Source organism: Chionomys nivalis, chromosome 14 (genome assembly GCF_950005125.1).
Source record: "Chionomys nivalis chromosome 14, mChiNiv1.1, whole genome shotgun sequence".
Taxonomy (NCBI): domain Eukaryota; kingdom Metazoa; phylum Chordata; class Mammalia; order Rodentia; family Cricetidae; genus Chionomys; species Chionomys nivalis.
The window spans coordinates 14,208,478-14,235,632 of NC_080099.1; the positions used below are offsets into that span (position 1 = coordinate 14,208,478).

The window sequence follows — 27,155 nt, forward strand, 5'->3', positions numbered from 1 at the left end:
TTCTTTCAGAACAGCATGAACAGTGTTCTGTCCGTGGTTCAGTTGCTTCTTCTCACTTGAACATATTATGGTCCCAGCAGTGATGGCCATGTGCTTTGTCTGGCATATAGTCGCCTCCTTCACATGTTCCTTTATTTTGGAAAGTCATATTGATAATTTCTTTCACTTAGTCTTACTATGGAGCTTTGACTTTAGATCAAATAGTCAGATGTCTGAAAACTAAAGAAAAGGTCACAGGCAGTCCTGGGTCATAATCTTCAAGGATCTTTCAGACTTCTCCAAGCCCTCTCAACAGAGCTATTGAGTGCTCTAAGGATAGCTAATGAATAGCCTCCAATCATCCTTTGGAGGGAATGTTGGACTTTATTACAACTGAATAAATCCCAGCACACTTGAGAACAGTTAGGAATCTAACATACCAGTCCCCACTGAGAAAAATGTGTAGGAGTTCCTGAAGAACGCTTAATGAAAACTCCCTGAAGATCAGAGAAGAAAAGCAGCCAGCCACTGACTCTTACCTCGACGTCAGTCTGCAATGGCGATCCTGCCTCCAGGAAACCCCAGAATGAGACTGTGCCTGAGAGCTGTCTCCTCCCATTTTATAATCCTCTCTAGTTCCGGGACAAGGTCATGCACCACAACCACTTGGTTTCTATGGCAATCAAGTGTGACTGCTGGGATTAAAGGTGTGTGCCATTGTGGCTGATGGGATGAAAGGTGTGTGTCATCACTGTCTGGTCTGTAAGGCTGGCCAGTGTGACTGTTTCACATTTCTGATCTTCAGTCGAGGCTTATTTATTAAAATGCAAGTAAACGCCACTACAACTTGCCTTTTTATTTCTAGTTTAGACACAGACTTCATTAAGATCTCTGCTCCTACCTGTTATTTTCTTTAGATTTCGTTATTCCTTTCCTCTCCATATTTCCTTTCCTTTCCTTCTTTTAGCTTCTCAGACACATCAAGGATTCATAGAAGTGTATCTTGGATGTTCTGCCAGCTGCCAACAGGGAACCCTCTTTCTTCATTTTATATTATGACGTGGTGCTGATGTAGTTACATATAATGGTGACTATGTATTTTTTTATTTTTTATGGGCATATGACCACAACCAAACTTAAGGTTCTGTACAATTTAGTTTTTGTATAAGTTCAAACTTACGTCATAATATAAAATGAAGAAAGAACTTAGTTACTATTATCAATAACTTACTAAAACATATGGTGTACCCTCTTTGGAGCAATAAAGAATCTCTCTCTTCTTAAAAAAATTGATGAATAAAGAGAAGAATTCATCATTTATCCTCTTTTCTTTAATAACTGTGCACCAGGGTAACCAAATTGTTATTAAGTATACAAGAAGTAGTCTAACCATTAAGCCAGAGAAAAATGATAGAAATATTACATCATTTTACAATGTCCACTTTTAAATATAGAATGACTGTCTGTGGTTGCTAGAATCATCAAAGAGAAACCACCAATCTCTCTGTAACTCTGAATGGAAACAAATGACAATAGACTTGAAGATTCTACCTCCCACAATAAATCCAAACCACACACACACATACTCACACACACACACTCACTCACAAATATACCCCACCCACATCCACACACAAACTCACATATTCACTCTTTCTCAGACACACACACACACACACTCACACACAAATGCTCATACACACGCTTACTCACACACACATTGACATACACTCTCACACACACAGATTGCAATTCAAAAACAGCCTCTAGTAACTAATAAGGTAAAGGAATATAGACAGTTATGAAATGCATGGTTAAGTGATACTAAATGATTAAAACTAGCAAAAGCTAAATTGTGGAAAAATAGAAAAACACATTCCACTATATACAGGTTCAATGACTTAATATCTCCAATATTAAATCACAAGAAATGTAGTAATAACAGCGCAAACCTAAACAGACAAATAAATAAAAATATCCAAGCTAAAAACCTACAACATCCCCTAAAACATTGTAATAAACAACACAATGGGGAAAAAAGTTAAGGAAAAATAACCCAACAAGTACTATTGACAGTTGTAATTTAGATGCTGATTTGAAAAATACTGAGCATGGAAAACATCAATGAGGCTATCTGAAGAAGTTGTAGAGCAGACAGTTTAGTCAATGGAGAAAAGTACATTGACATCTTTTAGGCAAAATGATGCAACTGAGATGTTTACAAGTTTAGAAGTTCTTATATTTTATATTAGATATACATGTGAAAATATTTATGACAAGATAATGTAATGTCAGGAATTGGCTTCAAAATATTGTAGAGAGCCATAGGGAGTTGAAGTGTACTGCGGCATAGGTAAAACACAATTATTCATGCCTATTCATGCATTGCTACCACTAAGGCTGGGTGATGAATTCCTAGATATTCATCAGGTGTTTGTTCTATTCTTCTAATTTTTATATTAATTTTTATGTAACAAAGTGTTGATAAACTTATTATTACTTTAAAAGTTGACACTCTTTAATTTGGTAATTCTTCATTTATATTCTGCCTAGTGTTTTCACCCAAATATAAGTTCCCACAGATACACACACACACACACACACACACACACACACACAAAACAAGTGTTCACCACTATATGAAATATACCACTGATAGAAAAGAAACTGCTCCTCTTCCACGGGAGGCCTACACGCCGCCGATTGTGCCGCCGCCATGTCTCTCGTGATCCCTGAGAAGGTCCAGCACATCCTGCAAATACTCAACACCAACATCGATGGGCGGCAGAAAATAGCCGTAGCCATCACTGCCATTAAGGGTGTGGGGCGGAGATACGCTCGTGTGGTGTTGAGGAAGGCGGACATTGACCTCACCAAGAGGGCTGGAGAGCTCACGGAGGACGAGGTGGAGCGTGTGATCACCATTATGCAGAATCCCCGGCAGTACAAGATCCCAGACTGGTTCTTGAACAGACAGAAGGATGTGAAGGACGGGAAGTACAGCCAATGGCCTGGACAACAAGCTGCGCGAGGACCTGGAGCGACTGAAGATTCGGGCCCATAGGGGGCGGCGCCACTTCTGGGGCCTTCGTGTCCGAGGCCAGCACACCAAGACCACTGGCCGCCGGGGCCGCACTGTGGGTGTATCCAAGAAGAAATGAGTCCCTGGGCCTTTGCTGTTAATAAATCGTTTATATGCCTGTGGGGGAAAAAAAAAAGAAACTGCTAATGAATTCATCTCAATTAAACTATTAAACTGTTATGCATAGGGTTTTTAAAAGTATGAATTCCTAGAGTTATAAGTTCACTCAATAGCAAAAAGAACCGAACTGATAAGTTGAACGAAAATGAAATGCCAAACGTACAAACATTAGAATTGATGATTTTGAAGTAAAATGTCTTGGAAGAGGCTCAAATCAATTATTTTTTTTTCAGAATATCATAATAGGTAATACACACAACTAAAGCCCAAGTTTGGTTTCAAATTGATTCCAAGCTATTAGATTTTCACAAAATGTGCTTTTACGTATCTTTGAAATAGTTTCGCCATCACTCAGCCCAGGCACTTAAATAATGAATATGTCTCTGCTCTCTTCTCCAGCTGTGCTTGTTAAAATACCTAGAACCATTTGATGAGCAAGCCACAGGCAAAGCCAAGCAATGAAACCATCATCCATATTTATGGAGTATATATATGATCTAGAATGAGCTTATACACATCAGCATGAAAACAAAGTTGCATTAAACACATTATCCAGACTCTTAGAGAATCTAGAATAGACAGGGACCACACTGAGGATTCCCGGTGTGGGACTAACAATGACCCCACCACTGAGGAGAAGTACAGAACACCACTATCATTTCAAATGTGTCCTTGAACACAACCTTCCTAGTATATCAATGTCTCACTTTAAAAAAAAAAAAAAGAAAAAAAGAAAAAAGAAAAGGAAATGTTTTGATATTTACATTTCATGCACAAAGCAAACTTTGGGCTGGTTATGGATGTGTTTCTTGGAGCTTTAAATAGAAGTTTTTAAGTAATCAGGGTAGGCAAACATTGTAACTGCCACTTTTTCATCTTAGCCCTACTTTTGAATGTAAATAACTATGATCATAATTTGTATAGATAAATATTTTCACATGAATAAGAAATTACTTAAATGTCCTTTTAAAAAGGGGTTTGTGTGGCAATCCTTAATTTATTTTTTTGTTTTTATTTTTTTTTATTTATTCTTTTTTAATTAAAATTTCCACCTGCTCCCCGTTTCCCATTTCCCTCCCCTCCTCCCAAATATTGCCCCCTCCCCCCACTCCCCTCCCCCTATCCCCACTCCTCTTCTCCTCCCCCCACACCATTCCCCCTCCCTCTCGATACTGAATTTAAAACTCAGATTCACATTCAAGAAAAGAGGGTTGCCCACCCCTAAGACTGTCATTAACCAACAAGCTCTCTGTCAAACCTCTTCTGAGCCTACATCACATTTGAGAAGCCCTCACCCAATGAGTGAGCAAGGTGACAACACTTAAAGCCTCAAGCATCTTCCCCAAGGTGTCCCAGGCAATAATTCAGCAAGGTACTGACACAATGGCATAGTCATTGCTACACAGAGAAAGACATTTTCTGGAAGAAAATCTCTCCCCATAATTTCCCCATTGGGCTGAATCTGTCAGATGCACTACCATGGAGAGCACACAGCTTTCTTCTAATCCCTTTCCCACATGAAATATATGGACATATACACATATGCATATATGGGCATGGAAATATTAATTCATTGACATTCATATCAAATTATCGTTCATTGAATAGCTCTCAATCTAAAGTCCTGTTTTATAACACTCTCTTTTAGAAGTTGTGTTTATGTATGTGTTATTAATGGGGTCATATCAAAGTTCTTAGCATAGTCCAGATTGCAGAGGAAATCATGTCATGTGAATTGGCAATGCAGTACATTGCAAGGGGCTGTAGCAATAATAGGTCAGCATGGAGGCATACAGGAAGGATATCACCCACTGGCTCATAGAGTGAAGGCCATGTGGAGCCTGACAAATGTCCGCTCAGGAAAAACTACTTTTGAAAGCCATGCTGCACCTGTGCAGATGTGAATATGATCCTTTTTCCTCTCTTTTCCATCTCCAGTTTGCTGCCAGAGAGAAAGAAGGCAAAGGTTTGAGCAGGGAATTTATAAGGGCAAATATAACCTTTGGTTTGATGCACAGTAAGCTGACAGTTAAAGGTGTATCATGCTAGATAAATGTCAAAAGCCAAATAAAAGCCTTGATAATAAGCTGTCCAGAGGATAAAATCCAGAACATTCTAGCACAAGGGAAGGATTAATTTTTCAAAACAAAATTTAACCCTAACTGAAACGTCCCAGCATGACTTAAAATGTCGCATATTCAAACTCAGGTTGAGGGGAGGGTGTTTTAGAGAACATAGGTAAGTATTGGCTTGGAAATATGTATCTATTTTTACCAGAATCTTGAATTTATTTGACTAATCTTAGAAACAGAGTAAAAGCAAACCCATCAAATCTTCATGTAAACTAATATGAATATATTTCTGGAGAATGAATATGCTTAAATATTCAGTCCAATATCTCAGAATGAGTATACTTAAGGACAGAGTCTGTCATCAATAGGTTGGGTGGTCCTTAGCATGGACTGTAATGCAATATGATTCATAGTTCATAGAATACCTACAGTTTAGGTTGCAGGGAGTGTAGAATCATCATTATCCATACTATGTTACACATTATAGTAACTGAATATAATTGAATGCCTACCAATATAGAAGTAGAACTATTATAGTGAATCTTCATAATGATATAATAAATTGTATCTATCTTTATGAATCCTATATGTTACGCATCATGAATATTCATGTCTATATAAAGTAGAAGAAAAAGATTAATAGGTCTATACCAGTTGCTAACTCAAGTCTTCTGTGTTCAAGATCCTTCTTTAATTCTTTGATAGATTTTATAAAATAACTTCTAAGAGTGAATTCTCAGGCTTGCTATTAACTAAATCAGAATAATTCATCACAGCAAAATTTACAAACTCTTGTCCTTTTTTCTACAGGTAAGTGTAATCTTCACTCTTCATCAAGAAAATTTCTCTTTGCAACAGACCACTATATAAAATCACAGCCAATCAAAACAGACAGTTGTGGAACTCACCCCTAATGGATAGATACATCTTCCAAAAATTTCTGTACCTGATACTCAGGGAATATTGCAGAAGAGGGAATGGAAAGATGGTAAGGGCCCAAGGACCAAGAAGTTTTCAGGAGATTGTATGTCCTAGTAACATCAGAAACTACACACATAAACTATCACTAACGTGACTGTCCAAATATAAGCAGAACATGGTTAGCATCAATGGACATACCAAAGTGGATGGAAGAAAGACCATGAAGACTCAACCCTATGCAAAGAAGTACAGGCATCTGGTAAACTGCAAGTGGGAGAGGGGTACCTTCCCCAGAAAAAAGCACACCAATTGGTCAGCCCTGAAAGCATGTATGCAAATAACATTATACAGACTGAGCAGGTAATATTTAGGAATATGTATTTATATGCATATATGCATGCATTAACTACTAGTGAAAAAAGAGGTCATGAATTTGAAGGAGAATAACGCAGTTAATGAAGGGAGGAAAGAGAATAGAGAAATGTTGCAATTATATTATTATATTATAATTTCAAAAACAAAATTAAAAATACTCTTAGGAAAAAGTCTTGCTATTGATTCTTTTGTGTTGTTAACATCACAGTCTAGAATAGTGGTTTTCAGCCTTTTTAATGCTGCAACCCTTTAATATAGTTCCTCGTGTTATGATGACTAACCATAAGATTTCTTTTGTTGCTATTTTATGACTGTTATCTTGCTAATGTTGTGAATTGTAAATATCTGATTTGTAGGATATGTGATTGGTGACCCCTGTGAGAGGGTCATTTGACTCCTAAAGGGATAGATACCAACAGGTTGAGGATTGCTGGTCTATAACAATAAAAACTAACACCATGAACAACTTCCAGAACTGTCTTTTCCTTTCACTGGCCAGGCTTGTGAAACTAGTGAGTAGCAGTGGGACCAAGATGGAGCTGCTAGGGCTTGCCCTGTCACTGCCTCCTCTACTTCCCTAGCTCTTCCAGGGTTTAGAAGTTGTAGCATGGAGTGTCACACAGTGCAGAGTCTAAGGCAAAATGCTGAGTAGAGTTATCAATCAGCTAAACAGTGTCTCTATAATGTTGGTACAGCTGAGGGTCAGAAAAGAAGACAATTCATGTGACTGAAAACTAAAACCACATTTTTTTTTTCATTTGTACCATCAGTTGGCTTTTTGGTCATCTCTTTCAGCCCCTGATTTAGCAGATGTTTGTGTGAGCTGAATATTCCTTATTGAAATCTTCAGGATCCAAGAGTCAGAGAAATATTTACTACTATGTATTACCATAGGATTGTATTCTCCAAATACTCCTTTTAACACCTGCAGAATAGTCTTTGTTTATGATTTTTGTTGCTAGATAAAGTGACCCTAGACTCTACACTTGGAAACACTAACATGGTACTGTCAGTCAGCCTTTTAGAATAACCTGCTCACACATTAACGTTGGGAAATCATACAAGAAGAAAGGCTCTGTAGGCTCTTATTCATCTTAAAGAATAAAGAAAGTCTATGCTGGGTTATCTTCAGGATCTGGAGATTACTAACTCACTATGTAGTGCACTGCATCAGGGAGACTTCGAGAGGCTGGAGACTTAATGAGAGCCAAAATTTAAGAGCTCAGCACTTGCTGAGTTCATCTTCTCGTAGTAGCATGCTTTGTTTTCCTCACACTGGCTATGCTAGTGATAAGACACCATGTGCTCCATTATTCATATTGGAGACAAATAAGTTTTAGCCTATGTTCCTTTTGTCATCTACTCGTATGTCTTTGTGGCTAGCCCAATGGTTCAATTACTAAAAGATGTGCCTTTTGGTCTTCAACTTATCTTAGACATGCGTTATATCCCTGTAGAGTTATTCTAGCACAGGGAAACTGGTCTACAGTGCTATGAAGGAGCTAATCCTTTTCCGTTATACTTAGCACCTGCTGAAAAACATTACTCTCCATTCCCATTATGCTTTGCTGCTCTTATAGTATGTCTTAAAAGGAAAGGTTTTTTTGTTTTATTTAGTTTTGTTTTGCTTTGCTTTGTGGTTTTAGAAATAAAAAATATCTTCTGCAACTATAACAGGACCTTACCAAATACAAGAATAGTCTTACTGTCTTACACAAAAAACTGTAAGTATAGGAGACCATTCCGAGAATGGCTGGGGTTCCTTATAGCTCTGGAGACTGAAATACTAGGGTTTTCTTCTGAAATTGCAGCAACATCCTTCTATTATCCTCTTCTCTTGCGGCCTCCATCAGAAAGTTCAAGTAGCTACTGTTTGTTTTACTTGACACTAATGAAGCCATCATTTTCTCTGTCTTGGGGGAAAACATAGCTAAAACAACCTGTTATACATTAAACAGTTTCACTCTTGTCTTGGCATTTGTGTTTGTGTGGTTAAATGTTGGGCAAAGAGAGGATTGAGAAACGGGTGCTTCTTGTCCTCCTGTATGTTCTAGTGAGTGGTTCTGATAGGGCTTCTTGTTGGATCACCTGGGGAGTTTCTCAAACCTCTCTCTGCCCTGCTCACTCATCTCAAAAGCCTCATGAAGAGATTGTTTACTGGAACTCTCAAGTATAAGTGTGAATACACACATACATTTTAAGTATGTGTATATTTTAAAGCAATGTATTAAATTTCACTTCTGCTACAACTTTTTAAAACTCGGAAATGCATACTAGTCAAGTTTTTTTATTTTATTTTTTTTAAAGAAATTTTTTTATTTATTATGTGTACAGTATTCTCAGTATTCTGTCTGCATTTATGCCTGTAGGTCAGAAGAGGGCACCAGATCTCATTACAGATGGTTGTGAGCCACCATTTGGTTGCTGGGAATTGAACTCAGGACCTTTGGAAGAGCAGGCAATGCTCTTAACCACTGAGCCATCTCTCCAGCCCCACTAGTCAAGTTTTCAATCATTTTAAGATCAGTGGGTGAGGATGTCAGGTAGGTGAGTGTCTGTTCTTCCATTCCTTATTCAAGTTTTCTGGTTTGGTTTGGCAACAATTATTCTGTAACTTTAATAAAATTGTTAAAAATGAATCAACCTAAAAAATCTCCATAAACTTAACATTTGTCTATTAAATTGAACATAGTAAGAGCCTATGCATGAAATTTCATAGAGTTATTCAAGTCTCTTATCTATTAAATGAAAGCTTCTCTAACCTGCCAAGAGTTCCCACTGTTTTCTTTCTCACATTGGGCCATGTTCACTGAAAATACAGATTCTAGTTTTTATTTATTTATTTATTTATTTATTTATTTATTTATTTATTTTTTCAAGACAGGGTTTCTCTGTAGCTTTTGGTTCCTGTCCTGGAACTAGCTCTTGTAGACCAGGCTGGACTCGAACTCACAGAGATCCGCCTGCCTCTGCCTCCCGAGTGCTGGGATTAAAGGCGTGCGCCACCACCGCCCAGCCAGATTCTAGTTTTTAATGTCTCAGCACCATCCATATAATATCCTGCGTCTCAGATTTTCTTTGGAGAAAGACTTTAATGTGAGGGTGTTTTCTTTTGGGGGGGGAATTCTTTTTTCTTTTGTACATGCAATTTTCAGCTTGAGGAAAATTATATGTGTCTGAAACATAGTAAATAAGAGAGAAGAGGGAGGAGAGGGAGGAGAAGGAGGAGAAGGAAAAGGAGAAGGAGCATTCACACACCTGCGTTGTCTTGTGGCTGAGTAACAGCCCATGATAGGACATTGTCAATACCTACAGATACAGAACTAAAATTTGCTATACAGTTTTATGACTGGTTGCCAGTTGGTCCTAGATTCTGGGCAGAATCAAACATTAACTGCTTACAAATCAAATAGAAGTGCCTGTCCCATCCCAGATATCTGAAAGAAAATATCAGATTCTCTTTGTAGACCGGAGATCACAGATTGTTATATTCCAGGCCAAAGTCTCCATCAAAAATACTTTGAGACCCGAGTACAGTTGGTATTGTGGATGATATTTAACATCTTCAGCTTTATATGAGATTCCCTCCAAATTAGAGCTGTCCTTGTCAATAAAATACACTTAAAAGAAAACTCACAACCCTGCCTACAAAAAGAAGATCCCTTCTCAAATTTGCAGTCAGTTCAGAAGTAATCTCCTCAACAATGGGATTCACGTTTCCTTTTGTATCTGCCATTAATACTGAGAGAAACTTTGCACACTACAAACACTGATTAGTTTGCTTGTTAGTTTTAGACAGTTTATGCTCAAACTCTGTTATCAATTAGAAATAAACATTATGGAGGAGGATCCCTAAATGTAACCAAACTACATTTATTTTTATCGGAGTGACAGAGAATGACAAACTACAGTATTGTTTAAAATCTTCTAAGTCTTGACAACCTTTTGTGCTCAAACAAAATCAATGTCTCCTGCGAGGGAGAAGGAAGTTTCATGTGGATAGTCTAGCCTGTCAAAACTCTTGGATATAATGTAAAACAAAATGGTGCAGCGGGGCTTATAGGTGTGCGTTTGCATTAATGGCTGTTTCTAATGCCACTGAAACAAATGATTTGTCTAAGTATGATAATACTCTTTCATAAGTGAGCACCTCATTAAGACCAGCACGGTACCTCCTTAGCTGTGCTAAAAACCATTTTACCACCTATTTTATAGGTTCATTCAAATGATTTTCAACCTTTCAGGGAAATTGTTTTACATCAGAAAAGAAAAAGCCTGAAACATTTCAATTAATCATTAGCAATAGTGTTCACTGTTCAAAGTATAAGACAAATTCTGCATAAATAAATTCACTGCATACACACACAAATGTATAATATTTTTAAAAAATTAAATATAATTCTATGTATTTTAATTAGTTATAAAATCAAATGAAGCAATAGTGTTCAATGAGATTTATTTTATATGATAATATCTTTGTACCACAGTCCTTGAAATTAGCTTCAATGATATAATTCTTACCCTAATAGGATGATCATTTGTCTTTTAAAAGAAGTAAATCATACTTCACAGTAGGATTTTCATTTGTATTAGGCTCTTGTCATTCTCCTTTTCTTTCATTTGTTTATTCATTTATTTTAAAACAATCTTTTCTCATTTTATATTCTAATCTCAGTTCCCATTCCCTCCTTTCCTCCCACTCCTCCCACACATCCACTCCTCAGAGACGATATGGCTTCCCATGAGGAGTCAACAAAGTCTAGCACATCACTTCGAGGCAAGACCAAAGCCCTTGCTCCCTATATTTAGACTGAGCAAGATATCCCTCCAAAGAGAATGGGTTCCAAAATGTCAGTTCATGCACTAGGGATAAATCCTGGTCCCATTGCCAGTGGCCCCACTGTAGCACCATTAGTAAAAAATCCAGGGACAGATTTTGGACAGATCAACCTAATGATCAGAAAAGCGAAAGCAGCCAAGCCCCTAGAGAGCTCTTACCTCTTTGAAATCTTCAGACTTGAAGAGAGTGAGTTCCTGTCTCATGCCACCTTATATTCCTCTCTAGTGCTGGGATTTAATGTGTGCATCACCACCAGAGGCCTCTATCTTATTGCAGGGAAGGGCAATTAAGCCACCCTCTCCACAGTTGTTTAGAATCTTATCTAAATTCCTGGGAATTTCCCTGGTGCCAGGTTTCTCACTAACTCCATAATGACTCCCTCAATCAAGATATTTCTCTCTTTTCCCCATCTTGACCACCCTGCCCCCTCAAGTCCTTCTTCCCACTCCACATCTCCCCTTCCGACTTCTCTGCTTCCTTCATGCTGCCCATTTTCTCAGGAGATCTTGTCTATCTCTCTTTCCCAGGGGTTTCATGTATATCACTCTTAGGGTTCTCCTTGTTACCCAGCTTCTCTGGGGTCATGGATTATAGAATGCTTATCCTTTGCTTCACATCTTATATTCACTTATGAGTGAGTATAGACCGTGTTTTTCTTTCTGGGTCTGCGTTACCTCACCCAGGATGGTTTTATCTAGTTCCATCTATCTGCCTGCAAATTTCAAGATTCTAAAGTAGGTAAAATAGACCATCTTAAAGTCAAGAGGATGCTTAGTATTTTCAATATAGGGGAAAAGCAAAAAAATAAAAAACACTGTTCATCTTCTTCCAAATGCATTGAGATGACTATGAAATCAGACTGTGGAACAAAGACTAAAGGGACGAGTAACCAAACTGCAAGGGGCATTAAAAGTACACTTAACATTAGAGTCAATATTAAATACCTGAAAACCACGTGGTTGTTGATTCATGACTCAAGATGTTCTTGAAGATTTTCTGTAACTACTAATCTATACACATGATTTAATAACAGTTTTCTTGTATTGTTTTACCAATGGCATGGTTTTAGCTTACAATTTAAAGTACACCTTGAGACAGCAATGTATGTGGCTTAGTGTGGCTAGAAGTGTGTCTGGAATTACTCATGAATATTATTGTCTCCCTTAAAGTCATTTGCTAGCCTGCAAGTCTAGGATGAATTTCATGATGATGCCTTTCTGTGTCCATCTCCTCTGACTCTGGAGGGTTGTGGCATCAGATTTTACTTCCATGGCTAATATTAAAGGTAATGAAAGTATCTCAGTTGTTCATTGTTGATTTAAAAACTGTTAAGCTCTTCTGGTCTTGCTATCTGTATCCTTGATAAATTTTGACTTACAGCTATACTTTGGACCAGGCCAAAGTCATCTAAAAATTTCCAATGGAAATTTTAAGTGAAAAGTTTACAATGCATTATTAGAAGTTGGTGTTATTATGTCAGCAAAGATAGAGTCCAAGAGAATGAAAGGTTTAATAAAGTGTTTTGAAATATAACATCACTTACTCTGAGAGCTCTATATGACTGTAGTGAATCATGTTAGAAAGTCTTACTTTGTGGAACCACATATTGCTCAGAACACCCGGATTCAGACTTCATCAAGCTCTCTAAATCTCAATACATCTTTCACAAAATGATGTTTAAAATGTCTGCCTTGATTATTGCCTAGAGTTTGTGTATGGTTCTCATGAGGTAACACATATTTTTGCAAATTTGAAAAAGTTGATGGATGTACTATTTAAAAACTTCGGAGTTAGACAGAACTAGGGCATTGTCTAGGGAACACTATAGAAACTTGTGGCGTTGAAGGTGCTAATGACTGAGCTCTGGGCCTGGCATGTGGTTTGAGCTCATTAGCATTAGTTGCCATGACTACCATTAGGCTTCACATGGACCAGCATATCAATACACTTTGCTGATCTCAATTATAGGCAATGGTCTTATTAGACAAGCAGAAAAAAAAACAGTTGTAGCCACTGAGCCATTGGGGAGGGAGTTGAAGACATACAACTGATAACTCTCTGATAAATTTGTGAAGTATACAGCTAAAATCACAAAAATGGTGTAACATTATTTTTACAATTCGTAAGATCATGACATGGTGAATTTGTTCTTGAATTTATACAAGCAGTTTTAACTTTGAATATTGAATTTTATTTGACTTTCCTTTGTAGAAGCTAATAAAAAAATACATGATTCAGTTGTGTATAAATTAGAGAAAATAACATTGCAACTGTAAATTGACGAATTAATTTGATTACTGCAGACCACTCCGAGGAACATTTTTGCTCTACCAACTTTTATGTATGAAAAATACATCTCCTGGACATAGTGCAAATTCATGTATTGACGGACATTAAGGATTGCTTTGCCCATGTGAGCAAATTATAAGTACTATTTACTGGGCTTTCAGTTCAAAGAACAGATATTTGAGGACAGAATTTGCAGTTCCTGGAGCAGGAACAAATACAGACAGAACAGTTCTGAAAATCTGATTTGCCCTCATCCTCTTGGACCTACTGCATTTGCAGCACTTGGGAAAACATTTGAAAGGGGATTCAATAGAAATGCAAGCTTAAGATCTTCTGGAAGACCTATTGAATCAAAATATGCTATGTGCTGGGTTACTGGGATCCATCTAACTAGATCCCTGGACAATTCTAATGCCAACTGAAGTCTGAGAAATGGAGGCATATGCAAAAAAACCAGCTTGTCTCTCAGCCAGCTGGAAAGCAAGCAATAAAGAAAGTGTGAGGGAAGCCCGCCTTGGGGCATGGGTCTTAAAGTTGTTGAAAGCCAAATTGTTATCCTGTAAGCCATAGGATATGGCAGTTATAAGCCATGGTGGAACTTTATGAAGTCAAGCTTGAATTTTTATTTAAAAAAATCCAATTCTAGTTATAAAAGAAAGCATATATCCAAGGAGGCCAAGGTAATTACAGTATCTGTCATCTTGCTTGTTCAGTCATACTATAAGTTGAGGTCTTGGCTACTATTATTGCTATGATATCTGACAAGAAATGATTAAAGGAAGGAAGGGTCTATTGTGGCTTATAGTCAAGGGGCTATATTCCATCTTGATGGGGAGGACAAGGCAGCAGGAGTAGGGGTCTGGCTCTTCACTTTGCATCCACAGTCAGAAAGCAGAGTGAACAGCGCCGAGGCCAGGCTATTAATCCTCAAGTCCAGCTCCAGCTGACCCAGTTTGTCCAAAGCTTCATTTCCTAAAGGTTCCAAAACAAACCAACAAAAAATGCCACCAGCAAGGGGCCAAGTGTTCAGTCACATAGGTCTAGAGGGGACATTTAATTTTCAAACCACAACCCTGGAAACACAAATATATCAGAGTTCCTTTATTATATTCAAGGTTGATCTGTTATTCTTTGTGAAAGTATACCTGCCTTAGCACAGGAAAGCATTGAAGCAAGTCAGAAGCACTGAAGTTACTTAGTAAACACTTAACTAATTAGTGCATCAGTTACTTTTCTCATTTCTGTGACACAGTAAAAGCCACTGAAGGAAGGAAGAATATTTTGGCTCACACTTTGAGGGTAGAGTCCATCCTAGCAGGGAAGGGGTGGTGCTGAGAGATGCAGGAAGCAGCTGGTTTTCAGTCGGGAAGCAAGGAGACGAATACTGGTGTTCAGCTTGCTTTCTCCTTTATTGCCTGGGACCACAGCCCGAAGGATGAAGCCACCCACTTTTAGAGTATGCCAGCATTCAGTTCAGCCTATCTAGGTACTACTTCAGAGACATACTTAAACTTGTGTTCCTGTGGTGACTGTAAATTTGGTCTTGATGACAGCGGTGATTAACATTGCTGTCAGGGATTCTTTAGCCATTAGTAATCCGATCTTCACCATTTGCATTCTGATTGCTGCCAGTTGTTTTGAAATTCTTATTTTTTGAATGAAATAAATGATTTTTCTTTTTATTGAGGTACTTTAATAGTTTTATTAAATAGTATATATGTACATAATTTAGGTAATAAATATGCTATGATTATAGCAGTTTTGAAAATGAACTCTTTCTAATTCATATAATTAAAATTGTTATTCTAATTAGAATTAAGGAACTATATATTTATATCGATATTTAGGTGTTTAGTTCCAGTTTTCAGTTAATTTTAACAAATTCTCATAATTATTTATAAAAGGCAAAATATAAAAAATTGTGAACAGACTTCAATAATATTTTTATAAAAGGCTTGAATCTTTAGAGAATAAATGTCAGGCTACATTTTGAATGGTAACTAAAATATCCATATGGTCATGTTATCAAACAGTATTCTTCCAGGGAATGACGGGGTAATTTCCCAGATGTAGCCAGATTGCTGCTTTAAAATGGCTTCGCTTTAAGTTCTGAAACCACCTTTCAGTGAGCTCGCTCATATATTCAGATGAATAACATTACAATATAGGGCTGTGCAATATTTATATCACCCTGCATGTTATCAGCAAGTTCCAAACAGCTAGAGGCAAAAATTTAAAGCATCCTGATATGGTTGAATTGCTCTCTGGAGCAAGACTAATTTTCTGTAAAATAAAGAAAACAGAAAAGTTTTTATTTGGTTCTCTCTTCATTTTTTTTATTTATATATTTATTTATTTTTGCTTTGTTACCACCTTTCCCACAGTTGTCTTCGGAACTATGTCTTGACAGTGTGGAGATTCATACGAATATTTTATGAATAATTATAAATATAATCAAGTTCATTTAAAAAGTTAATGCTTACTCAAAATAACTTGAATAGCTTCTCATGGTGAAAACAAACACGAAGATGCCCCTCAAAGAAACTGAAAGTGCAGGAATTATATAAAAAAAGACACAAATAAATACTGGGACTCCCAATGACGCTAATTGGAAAAGTTAAAAGCACTGTAACTATTAGGTTATAACTCAGAGGACACAGTAAACATAATGAATTCACAATTAAAAAAATAAAAATGCCGGGCGGTGGTGGCGCACGCCTTTAATCCCAGCACTTGGGAGGCAGAGGCAGGCGGATCTCTGTGAGTTCGAGACCAGCCTGGTCTACAAGAGCTAGTTCCAGGACAGGCTCCAAAAACCACAGAGAAACCCTGTCTCGAAAAACCAAATAAAAAAAAAATATAAAAAAAAAATAAAAATAAAAAAAAAATAAAAATGTAAGCCATAGATGAAGAAGGATTTCAAACAGTTTTTGAAATGTTGCCACCTTAACTAACTGCAACAGAATTCCTAGGCCCTTAAATTAGTCTCCATAAGTAACTTCCTCCCAAAGTTCAGTACAGGGAAACAGGGACTAGAGAGCAAATTTACAGTGGAGAAACCTGACGGGCATCGTCTCCGTCAAGTGATGGGGTCAGCACCCACAATATTAGGGCAAACTAAGGATGGCTGATGGGGTATGACCAAAGTAGCCCTTTGCTGTTGTAAACACACAACCCTAGCTCATTCAGGAGAAAAATGTCACACAAACAAATACACACATACTCACTGAAGGATCTTCTACAAAATACCGGGCCAGCACTTTGAAAAATCGTCAAGGTCTTCTAAAACGAGGGCATCAGTGGCATTGCTATGGTCACAAGAATTCCAAAGACACATAGCTAAATATTGTTTCCTGGATGAATATAAACCTGGAACAGAAAACTCACTCCAAAAATTTAGGAAATATAAATAAAGCTTGCCTTTGATTAACAATCATGTATCAATATTGGTTCATTAATTATGAAAAAATGCACCTAAATCACAGGATGTTGATAGTAAAAGAATGTAGATATAGTAGTGTATGAGGTATTTTTCAATACTACTGTGATTTTTCTGTGATTGGAAAGCCATCAAAACTTAGACATCTTTAATAAAATATTATTACATCCCTCATAAGAGAAGCTGTTTTTGGCAGTACATGGTAATTAAACACAGAAACCCACAACTGTTGTGTAGATAATAAGGCTCTTTGGAGCACTCAGGCCTAGGTGGAATGACCATGTTGCACCTCTCCCCTGAAAGCTCAGGGATCTCTGTGGAACAGGCCGAAGAAAAGATCGTAAGAGACAGAGATGGTAAAGGACTTCAAGGAAACATTTTCCTAGACACAACAGGGGAGGTGCACATAGGAACTCACAGAGTCTGTGAGAGCATTCACAAGATCTGGACAAAATCAAACCAGACAAAATCCCAGCACAAAGGAGAAGAAGCACAGAAGGTCTCACCCTTAGCCAAGAAGCTATTCTTGATTGACAGCTGCAGGGAGACAAGAAATCAGCTCCTTTGAAGTAGTACTGCGTATGCCAGCACAGTTGATAGTAGTTGGTCAACACAAACCTGACTCCACACATGTTGTCTGGGGAATATTTATTTACAAGTGATAAAACATGTAGTATGGTGTGTACGGACATAGGTGAGGACCTAGGAGAATTTGGAAGAAGGGAAAGAATATGCTCAAAATATACTGTATGAAATTCTCAAAGAATAAATGAAATTGTTTTAAGAATAAAGAAAATAAAAACAAAAATATAGTATCACAAATTATAAAGGTTCTATGAGAGAAAATGACCCCTTTCTTTATCTTAATCCAATCTGCTGTCCAAGCGGAGACACTTTCCAAAATTTTGCTTTGTTTGTTTTACTTTCTAGGTATGCTGAAGTATGACTGACAATTAAATATTACATGTAAAATTTACCATATGATATTTAGTTTGTTTAGATGCTGTGAAATAATCTCCAAATCAGAGTGATTAATCTGTGAGTCACCTCTAAGGTTGGTCATTGTATTTACAAGAAGAGATGTTTTATTTTATTGTTCTCTGCCAATAGGAAGTATAGATTATTTTTAGCTCTTTTCACTCTGCTGAGAATGTAAGCCCCGGGACATGTTCACCTTGTAACTGAAAATTTCTGTTCTTTAGCCAACATCTGATTGTTCTCCCTAAACACCTTGTCATAACCCAAGAAATGATCAATTACCATGTAACTGTTGCTTTCAGTGGTGATTTGCTGCAGAGATTGTACATTTGTTTGTCTTTGTGTGCCTAGATTATTCCACTTAGCATAATGTTTTTCTGTTTTAGCATATTGTTATAAATTTTTTTTTCTGAAGCTGAATCCAGCTTTGAAGGGGGTATCTTTCTGTTAATTACCACATTTAAACACTCCTTCTCCAGTTAAGGGAACCTTTAAGACAGTGGAGCCTTACTAGTGGGAAGGTTAATGGTGGTAGGCCTGGAGGAGTCTCACTAGAGGGAAGGGGCTAATGGTTTTGGGAGGCCTTGCAGCTTTGTAGTTTGGTCTCACTTCGCATTCTCTTTGCTTCTTGAGTACGAACCAGTCTCCTGCTCTTGCTGCTATGATGTACCTGCTTGCTGCTGTATCTTGTATGCCAAGTGGGATTGCATCTGAGCCGATAATTCTGGGCTGTGTAAGAAAATTGGCTAGGGATAAACATGGGTCAGTCAGCAAATTGCATTCCTCCATGTTTTCTGCCCTGATTACTATTACCCTAACTTTTATCATCAATGGATTGTGACCTGGATGTTAAGTCAAATGAACCATCTCCTCTCTAAGTAGGTTTTGGTCGGAGTGCTTATCAGAGCAACAGAGAAGTAACTATAATAGAAATTATGGGGAAAAGGGAGAGAAAGACACACAGGAATAAAGCTTCTCTGAGGCAAAGGGCACCACCATTCAAACAAGAGAAAGCGTAAAGAATGGAAAAAGGGTTTTAGCAACTGCACATCTGATAGATATATCATATATATATATGTATATATATATATATATATATATATCAAGAAAATGGATATAAAAAACCATATAATCCAATTTAGAAACAGGGTACAGATTTAAACAGAATCCTCAAAAAGGAAACTCAAATGACTAAGAAATACTTAATGGAATCAACTTTAGCCATTGGGGAAATGTAAATCAAAACTACTTTGAGACTCCATCTTACACCCATCAGAAAGACTAAGATCAATAAAATAAGGAGGAGTTCATACTGACACAGATGTGAAGTAAGGGGGACACTACTCTATTACTGGTGGGAGTGTAAAATGTTATAGCCACTATTAAAATTGGTTTGGTTGCTTCTCAGGAAGATGGGACTCAAACTACCTCAAGATCCAGCTATACAACTCTTGTACCAGAGGATGCTTCATCCTATCACAGAGACACTTGCTCAACCATGTTCATTGCTGCTCTATTTATAATAATTTACCCAAATCAGTGGCCTTCTCATCAAAAACGATCTGCACATTCAGTGCAATTCCCATTACAATTCTATAAAGCCAACATCAATTTTAATTAAATACTTGTAAATCTTCTGTTTATTTGTGTTAATTTTTGTTTTATCTTAATATATTTTGTTTTTATGATCTCTTAGGAACCTGTTTGTTTTCTAATGAGAGAGAAAGGGAGTGGATAATGGATGGGTGGGAAAGAAGGAGGATTACAAGGAGGGAATATTATAATCGAGATATATTATGTGAGGGAAGCAATCTATTTTCATAAAAAAAACAACAGCAAAGAAAAAAAGTGAAAGTACCCATTTTTCTATCCAATAAGCCACTAAAGCAGTGGTTCTCAACCCTCCTAATGCTGCAGCCCTTTAATGCAGTTCCTCCTTTTGTGGTGACCCACAATCATAAAATTATTTTCTTTGCTAGTTAATAACTGTAATTCTGCTACTGTTATAAATCATTCTGTAAATACCTGTGTTTTCTTATAATCTTCAGTGACCCTTGTGAAAAGATTGCTCAACCACCAAGGGGTCGTGACCCAGATGCTGAAAACCACTGCCCTAAAGACTCCAAAACAAAACTCGTAGAACTAAATAACAATCCCAACAAAATGGAAACACAATACTAATATTAAAAAGCCTGTAAACTTTTATGTACCAATGACAAACATAGTATAAAACAAATCGTGAAAACAATCCAATTCACAATAGTCTTAAAACAAAACTAAAATTCACAGGAAGGAATATATAACTGCCACTAGAAACCTAAGTAACTACTTATGCTAATGAAATCAGGGTTCTTGAAGGAGAATCTAAAAGCACTGGTTTTGAAGCCAGCATGGTTCACAGAAACAATGTACAAACATTTGTCTTTACACCCACAGGTAAGTAAATGCCTCACTCGTCATCAAGGAAACTTCTCTTTACAGCAGACAGAGATCACCACAGAAAACCACAGTCAATCAAAATGCAGAGTTGTGGAGTCCTGATCCTGTGGATACATTTACAAAATACCCCTACACCTAAGGCTCAATATGATGGCCCAAATGTTAATTGAATAGGACAACACTATGGGCATGCCAAAGCCCAGGAGAACTCATTCCTAGGCAAACAAATAGTCAACTGAGAACCCAGGACTGGGAGAGGTGGTCCCCCAGGGAAAAGCTTTTCAGTTGGTTTTCAAGTTTCAGCACTGAAAACATACACACATGTAACATTATATGGACTGATTAAGTTATAGTTAAGATATATATGTGTATACATACATACATACAGTAACAACTAGTGACAACGAGGCTATAAATTTGAAGGAGAGCAAGCAAAGATGTATGGGAAGTTTGGAGATAGGAAAGGGTAATGGGAAATGTTATAATTACATTATATACTAAAGAAAACTTACCAGTCTCCTCAAGTAAACCTAACTAAGGAGGCAATAGACGTATACAGGAAAAACTTTAAATCTCCAAATGGCCAGTATACTAGAAGGTTGGGGAAGACCTCTTTACTCCAAAAATTGGGTAAGATTAATACTTCAACAATGACTATCCTTATATGTTCAGTTCACTAGCCCATCAGTTTGGAAAGATTTATCCTGGCTTTTTGGCAATTTTTATATATTCAATATATGAGTCTTCCCAAGGACAGGGTAGATGATAAAAATTTTGACCTGTTTATCAGATCGGAGAGTTTTCTAATGGAGACTTTATGATCTTTTAAGTATAGAATCATATTATCTATAATTAAAGATAATGACTTTTTTTTGTATACCCCACCAGGTTTCTTTTTTTCTTTTGCCTCAGCTAAGAGTTTTTAGCGCCATGATGAATAAGAATGCAAAAGTGGCCATCCTTGTCTTATTCCAGAATTTAGGAAAATGTTGTTGTGGAATCTGACTTTAACTGTGTAAAGGTGTGATACTTTTGTTTATGCTGCATTTGTTTAATTATGTAACGATGTGTTGCGTTTGTTTCACCTTGCTTGTCTAAGGCACCTGATTTGCTTTAATAAGAAGCTGAAAGGCTGACAGCAAGGCAGAGAAAGGATAGGCAGGGCTTGTAGGCAGAGAGCATAAACAGGAGAAATCTAGCGTGGGAAGAGAAGAAAGAAGTAAAAGAGGGAATGAAGGAGGAGAAAACAAGCGACACACCAAGGGCAAGACCAGGCAGTCACCAACCAGCTAGACATGAGAAACAGTAACAGTCATATATACAGAAGAAGAGAAAGTCCTAAGGCAAAAGGTAAAAAGAAACAGTTTAAGTTGTAAGATCTAGCAGAAACATGTCTAAGCTTGGTGGAGCATTCAAAATTAATAATAAGTCTCTGTGTCATGCTTTGGCAGTTGGTTGGTGACCCAAAAGAAAAAAAGCCCCTTAGCGAGTGGATAGCTCAGCAGTTAAGAGCACTGGCTGGGTTCGATTCCCACCACCCACATGGTAAATCACAACTCTCTATAAGTCCAGTTCGAGGACTTCTGTTTATCATTTGATTCTGTTCTATTATTTTTCTTCCACCTCCAATTTCATTCTTTTCTCTCCTTTTTTGTGGTTAGGTTGACTAGATGTATATGAATCTTGCCTTTCATAGATCCAACTCTTCATTTAATTTTCTGTAAAACTCAGTAGCAAATTTAAAGCATTCCTGTGTTTAGTCTTGCCCCAGTAATGCCCAGTAGGCTCCAGAGTGAATCCTTATTAGTCTGTTCTCTTCAAGACAGTCCTCGAGAATCACTTCAGCTGTAGCATCACTGTTCTTTTTCCAAATCCACAGTCTACTCTTCTCTGGCTGTGTTTCTGCCTATGAAGTGCTCAGCCTTTGATTGTGTCCCTATGATCCTGCTAATCTCCCTCCAGTGTGCTATTCTTGTAGGTTCCTTTCCCAGAGAGGAATATGCCTCTCAGAAAACCACTGTTTTCAAATCTGTCAAGAACGGTAGAATGAAGTATCATAGTGGCTGCTGCCAATCCTGGTTGGTTCTTCATAAAATCAGTCTCACTTAGGTTTGTCTCCTTCCTTCCTTCCTTCCTTCCTTCCTTCCTTCCTTCCTTCCTTCCTTCCTTCCTTCCTCCCTCCCTCCCTCCCTTCCTTTCTCCTTTTTCCTTTCTTCTTTCTTTCTTTCTTTCTTCTTAATTCCTTCTTTCTTTATGCATTAATTTCTTCTCTTATTTCCTTTCCTTTCCATAGTAATTATATTAATTTTATTTATTAAAAGGGTCTCCTAATGTTGCATGAACCATATCTATCATATATATTACATATTATATATTTATTTCTCTACCTACATATATAATCTCCAGAAATCCAGTAATAAATTTATTACTTTATTTATTTAAAAACGTTTTTATTGAAAATCATGATATTTTCATATGCTATATTTTCATCTTGGCTTCCGCCTTTCATCTTTTACCAGATTCTCTATAATATCCTATCCTTTCAACTGCATACAATCTTTCTCTCTTTTGAGAAAATAAACAGACAAATGAAAAAGACAGTTTTTTTTTTTTTTTTTTTTTTTTTTTTGGTAACAAACTACCAAACAAAAGAAAACGAACAAACATACAAACAAAAAAACAACTAAGAAATAAAGAGAAACACATACACACACCATAAAATCTCAAAATCAGGAACCATAATATACAAGGAAAAGATCAGTAAGGTGAAAGAAAGGGGGGAAAAAGGCCCAAACAAAGCAATAAGAAATAAACAATCTTCAAAATTACCTTTGAGTACATTTTGTGTTGGCCATCTTCTGTTGGGTATCGGGCTAGCCCTTAAGTGTGGCTTATATACCCAGTGAGATTCCATAGCATTAACTAATTCTTTTCCTTTTTCAGGAGATTGTTAGTTGGAAGTAGCATCTTTGTTTAGGATGGGAGCTTGTGTCCATCTTCCCTTTTATTCAAGTCTTTCTCTTATAGAAATAGGGTCCCTTGTTTGCCTTCCATTAGGTCATAGAAGTGACTTCTAATTCACTCCCTTACCCAAAAGTCCCATTTAAAAAAATGTTTCATTTATACATGTCAGTTATGGGTTAGATAATGTTGTTTTTAGACAGCCCCCTGCAAAGTTCATATTCTGAAGTCTTAGTCTTCAGTGAAAGTAGAGTTCACACTTTGCACTTTGGTAGGAGGTTAGATGATGAATATTCTTCCTCAACAGTGGATTGGTCTATTAATGGGGTTGAGTCTCTTGTCGACTAATATATATATATATATATATATATATATATATTAATATATATAATAATATATATATTCCTTACATATAGAGAGACCTTTTTTTTATCTTTTTAGTTTATCTAAACTTTTGTTTTGATTAGAGAATTTTTCTATTTACACTTAGTAATTAATGGTTGGTAAGAATTTATTATTGGCATTTTGCTAGTTTTGTTTTGTTTTATAAGTAGTTCCTTGGTTCCTTGTTTTATGGTTCCCTTTGTTATCTCATGGTTATGTATACTGGTATGCATCTGGCCCAAATATTTTACCTTTGTCTTTTATGCATCAACTATAGATTTTTTTCTTTTTTTCTTTTTTTCTTTTGATTACCATGAAGCTCACACAAACCATCTGAACATTTTAAACAACTTTCTTTAAATCAATAATTATTTGTCTGTTACCTTAAGGAAAAACATTTTATTCCCATTCTCATGTCAATTATGGTGTTTTTTAAATAGTATATTCCTTTCAAATTACATGATTTTAATGCTTCTTGGTGTTTTTCACTAGAACTAAGTGATATACAAACTACCATCATGGTATTAGTTTTATTTGGACTCTATACTTACCTTTGTCAATCACTTCTGTACTTCCCTGTGTTTTCATGATAACTACTATTCCTCAGTGTCAACCTGAGAATAAAACTTTAACATTTCCTATGAGGCAAGTCTGGAGGTGATGAAGGCCTTTAGCATTTGTTTAACTGGACCAGTACAGAATGTGTCTTTGCTTTATTTCCGAAACCCATTTTTTGATTAGAGTTTTCTCCACTAAGTCCTTCTTATCGTTTTAGCATTTCAAATGGGGTAAGAAAGTGCAAATCTGGAGCAGCTACATATATGTATTCAGGATGCTGGCACTTCACCCAGGGAACAAACCCCTAGACAAAAGGTTCTCTCTTGGCATCAAGTTGTGTCCCTGTCAAAGTGGTGAAATGCAACTGGTCTCCATAAGTTCTTAGTTCTTAGTCTCATGCCTCTGTTCCAATGACATGGTGAAGTGGCTCACTCTCATCCCTGGCTGGCTGTCGGAAGCCAAGAACTGTGTAGAAAAAATAGCACATCCTCTTCTTGTCCTCTGTCTTGCCAATTTTCATCATCATTTTCAAATGTGTCACCTCGGCCTGGTTTCAGTTATTTTCACCTGTAGACAAAATTAGCTATATTGATATCATTCCCGGGGCTGTGGTGCTTAAAAGACTGTTTGTGGACAGGATATAGATCCTGCTCTGCAGGTCTGCTGTGTGCATGATGTGCTAACTATGAACCACACACCAGTATAAGCTTCTATGGCTCTTACAAGTGATTATTCTGCTTTTTTATTTCCTTTTAAAACTAATTTATTGTTAAAATTCACATATATAAAATATTTACATAATTTCCCTTCCCATTCTTCCTCCAATCCCTGCTGCTATGTTCTCTCTCCCCATTCCCTGTTAAATTCATGATATTTTCTTTAATTATTATTGTTATAGATACATACACAAACATCTATACATATACATATATGTATATATGCTTGTGAATAAAACCTGGTGAGTCCATTTTCATTTATATATGTATTTAGGACTGACCATTTGGTATTGAATGATCATTTAAGGAGTTCAACCCTTGGGATCAATCTCTCTCTCTCAATAGTCATTAAATGCCTATAGATCTTTATCTAAGGATGAAGTCTTCTGAGAATTTCCTCATCTACATGGGTAGGTCAGATGGTCATTTTATTTTTCAGGCACCCTTATTATTGAGATTTTATGGGTGCAGCTTCTTTGTCATAGACAGCAGACAGTGTCTCACAGCAGACTTCCAGGTCCTCTGGCTCCTCCAATCTGTTGGCTCCTCTCCCATGGGAAAGGTATTCCTTTTGTATATGTGTCGCTTATCCAGCACAGTATAATCCCATCCAGGCAGTTACAATGTTACTAGAGTGAAAAAGAACATGGATTAAAAGAACCAAATCTGTACATTTTTAATATTTATTTATTTATTTATTTATTTATTTATTTAAACAAGCATGGCTATTCTAAAGGCTTGCTCATGGCCTAAAGCCTGTAGAGAAAGTAGGACAACTTCCTGGTGATTTGATATTGTGACTAGCACAGGAAACATTGCCACACAAAGAAAATCATTCCTTATCCACTGCTAGGATCAGAGCAGTCCCATGGTGCCCATACATACAAAGACACAAAGAGAATGCAAACTGCAAGATCCGAACTTGTCTAGATTTTAAGGCCAGTCAGAGTCTCTCCAAACCACTGTGTTAGTGCCTCTCTGGGAACACAGTCTCATACGGTAATCACACAGTCATGTCGGAGTAATACAGCATGCCTTCAGGTATATCTGTGCTTTAAATGGTCAGTCTTAGGGCCATAGGATAATCATACAAGCATAAATTTGGGGGACATCATAGTTGGCAAATGCATAGCAAAGTTAAAGGGTCAGGCATTCAGTACATGAAAAGGGAGCTATGAGCGTAACTTAGTTGGCACCAGCAGCTCCAGAATCCAAGGCTCCTTGGATTGGAGGACAGTTGCAAAGCTGTTTGCTGATTCGTTAAAAGGTTAGCCCTGCATATCTTTAACACCTTTGCTAAACCGAGATTCTCATTTTCTCTAAAGCTAGACAGCCTATCCCAAAGCTACACAAAAGTGTATTGAACGGTTACTTGGTACGCTTGTATTTCTTTCCCTGACATTGTACTGGGGCATAATTGCCCCTGTTCTAGTCTTTGGGGGAAGAAAATGTTGAAAAACTTTTGCGAACCTTTTAAAGTAATGTGTACCCTGGGTCTTATTCCTTTAGGCCCCCACTGTCTAATAACTAATTGGTAGAACTCATACTAAGATGTTAATCCTGATAATATCTTAATTCCCAATAATGTACTTTTATGTAACAAGATCTTATTTTAATGCTTCACAAGGAAGTTGGTAGTTCTCTGATGATCTTGTTGAAACATGGAGATTCACAATTAATGGGTCGGAGAGTGTTGCTGCTCTCCAGACACTTGTCAAGGATTATCTTCTGACATTCGAGGGTGAATACCTCTAAGCTCTCACGAACAACATCCACAAGAGAGTCAGGGCTTCTTGGGAGTAGTGTTATATACACTCCATCCAGGTTTACAATGACTTCTACCCCCAGCCCTGAGTTATTCCAGATATTAATACGTCGTGGCCTGAATAATGCTTCTGCACATTGTCTCAAAGTCCAGAATACTATGCATAGAGTTGTTTCTATAAACTAGTGTTTTGATGTCACACTGTAACCTTACTTTAGGAGAGATGGTCCTAATTAA

General features: G+C 37.1%; 1 pseudogene; it reads left to right on the top strand.

Annotated features, from left to right (window-relative positions):
• The first annotated feature begins 2,695 nt into the window (after positions 1-2,695).
• On the top strand, positions 2,696-3,177 carry LOC130886889 (40S ribosomal protein S18-like; annotated as a pseudogene).
• Positions 3,178-27,155: the final 23,978 nt, after the last annotated feature.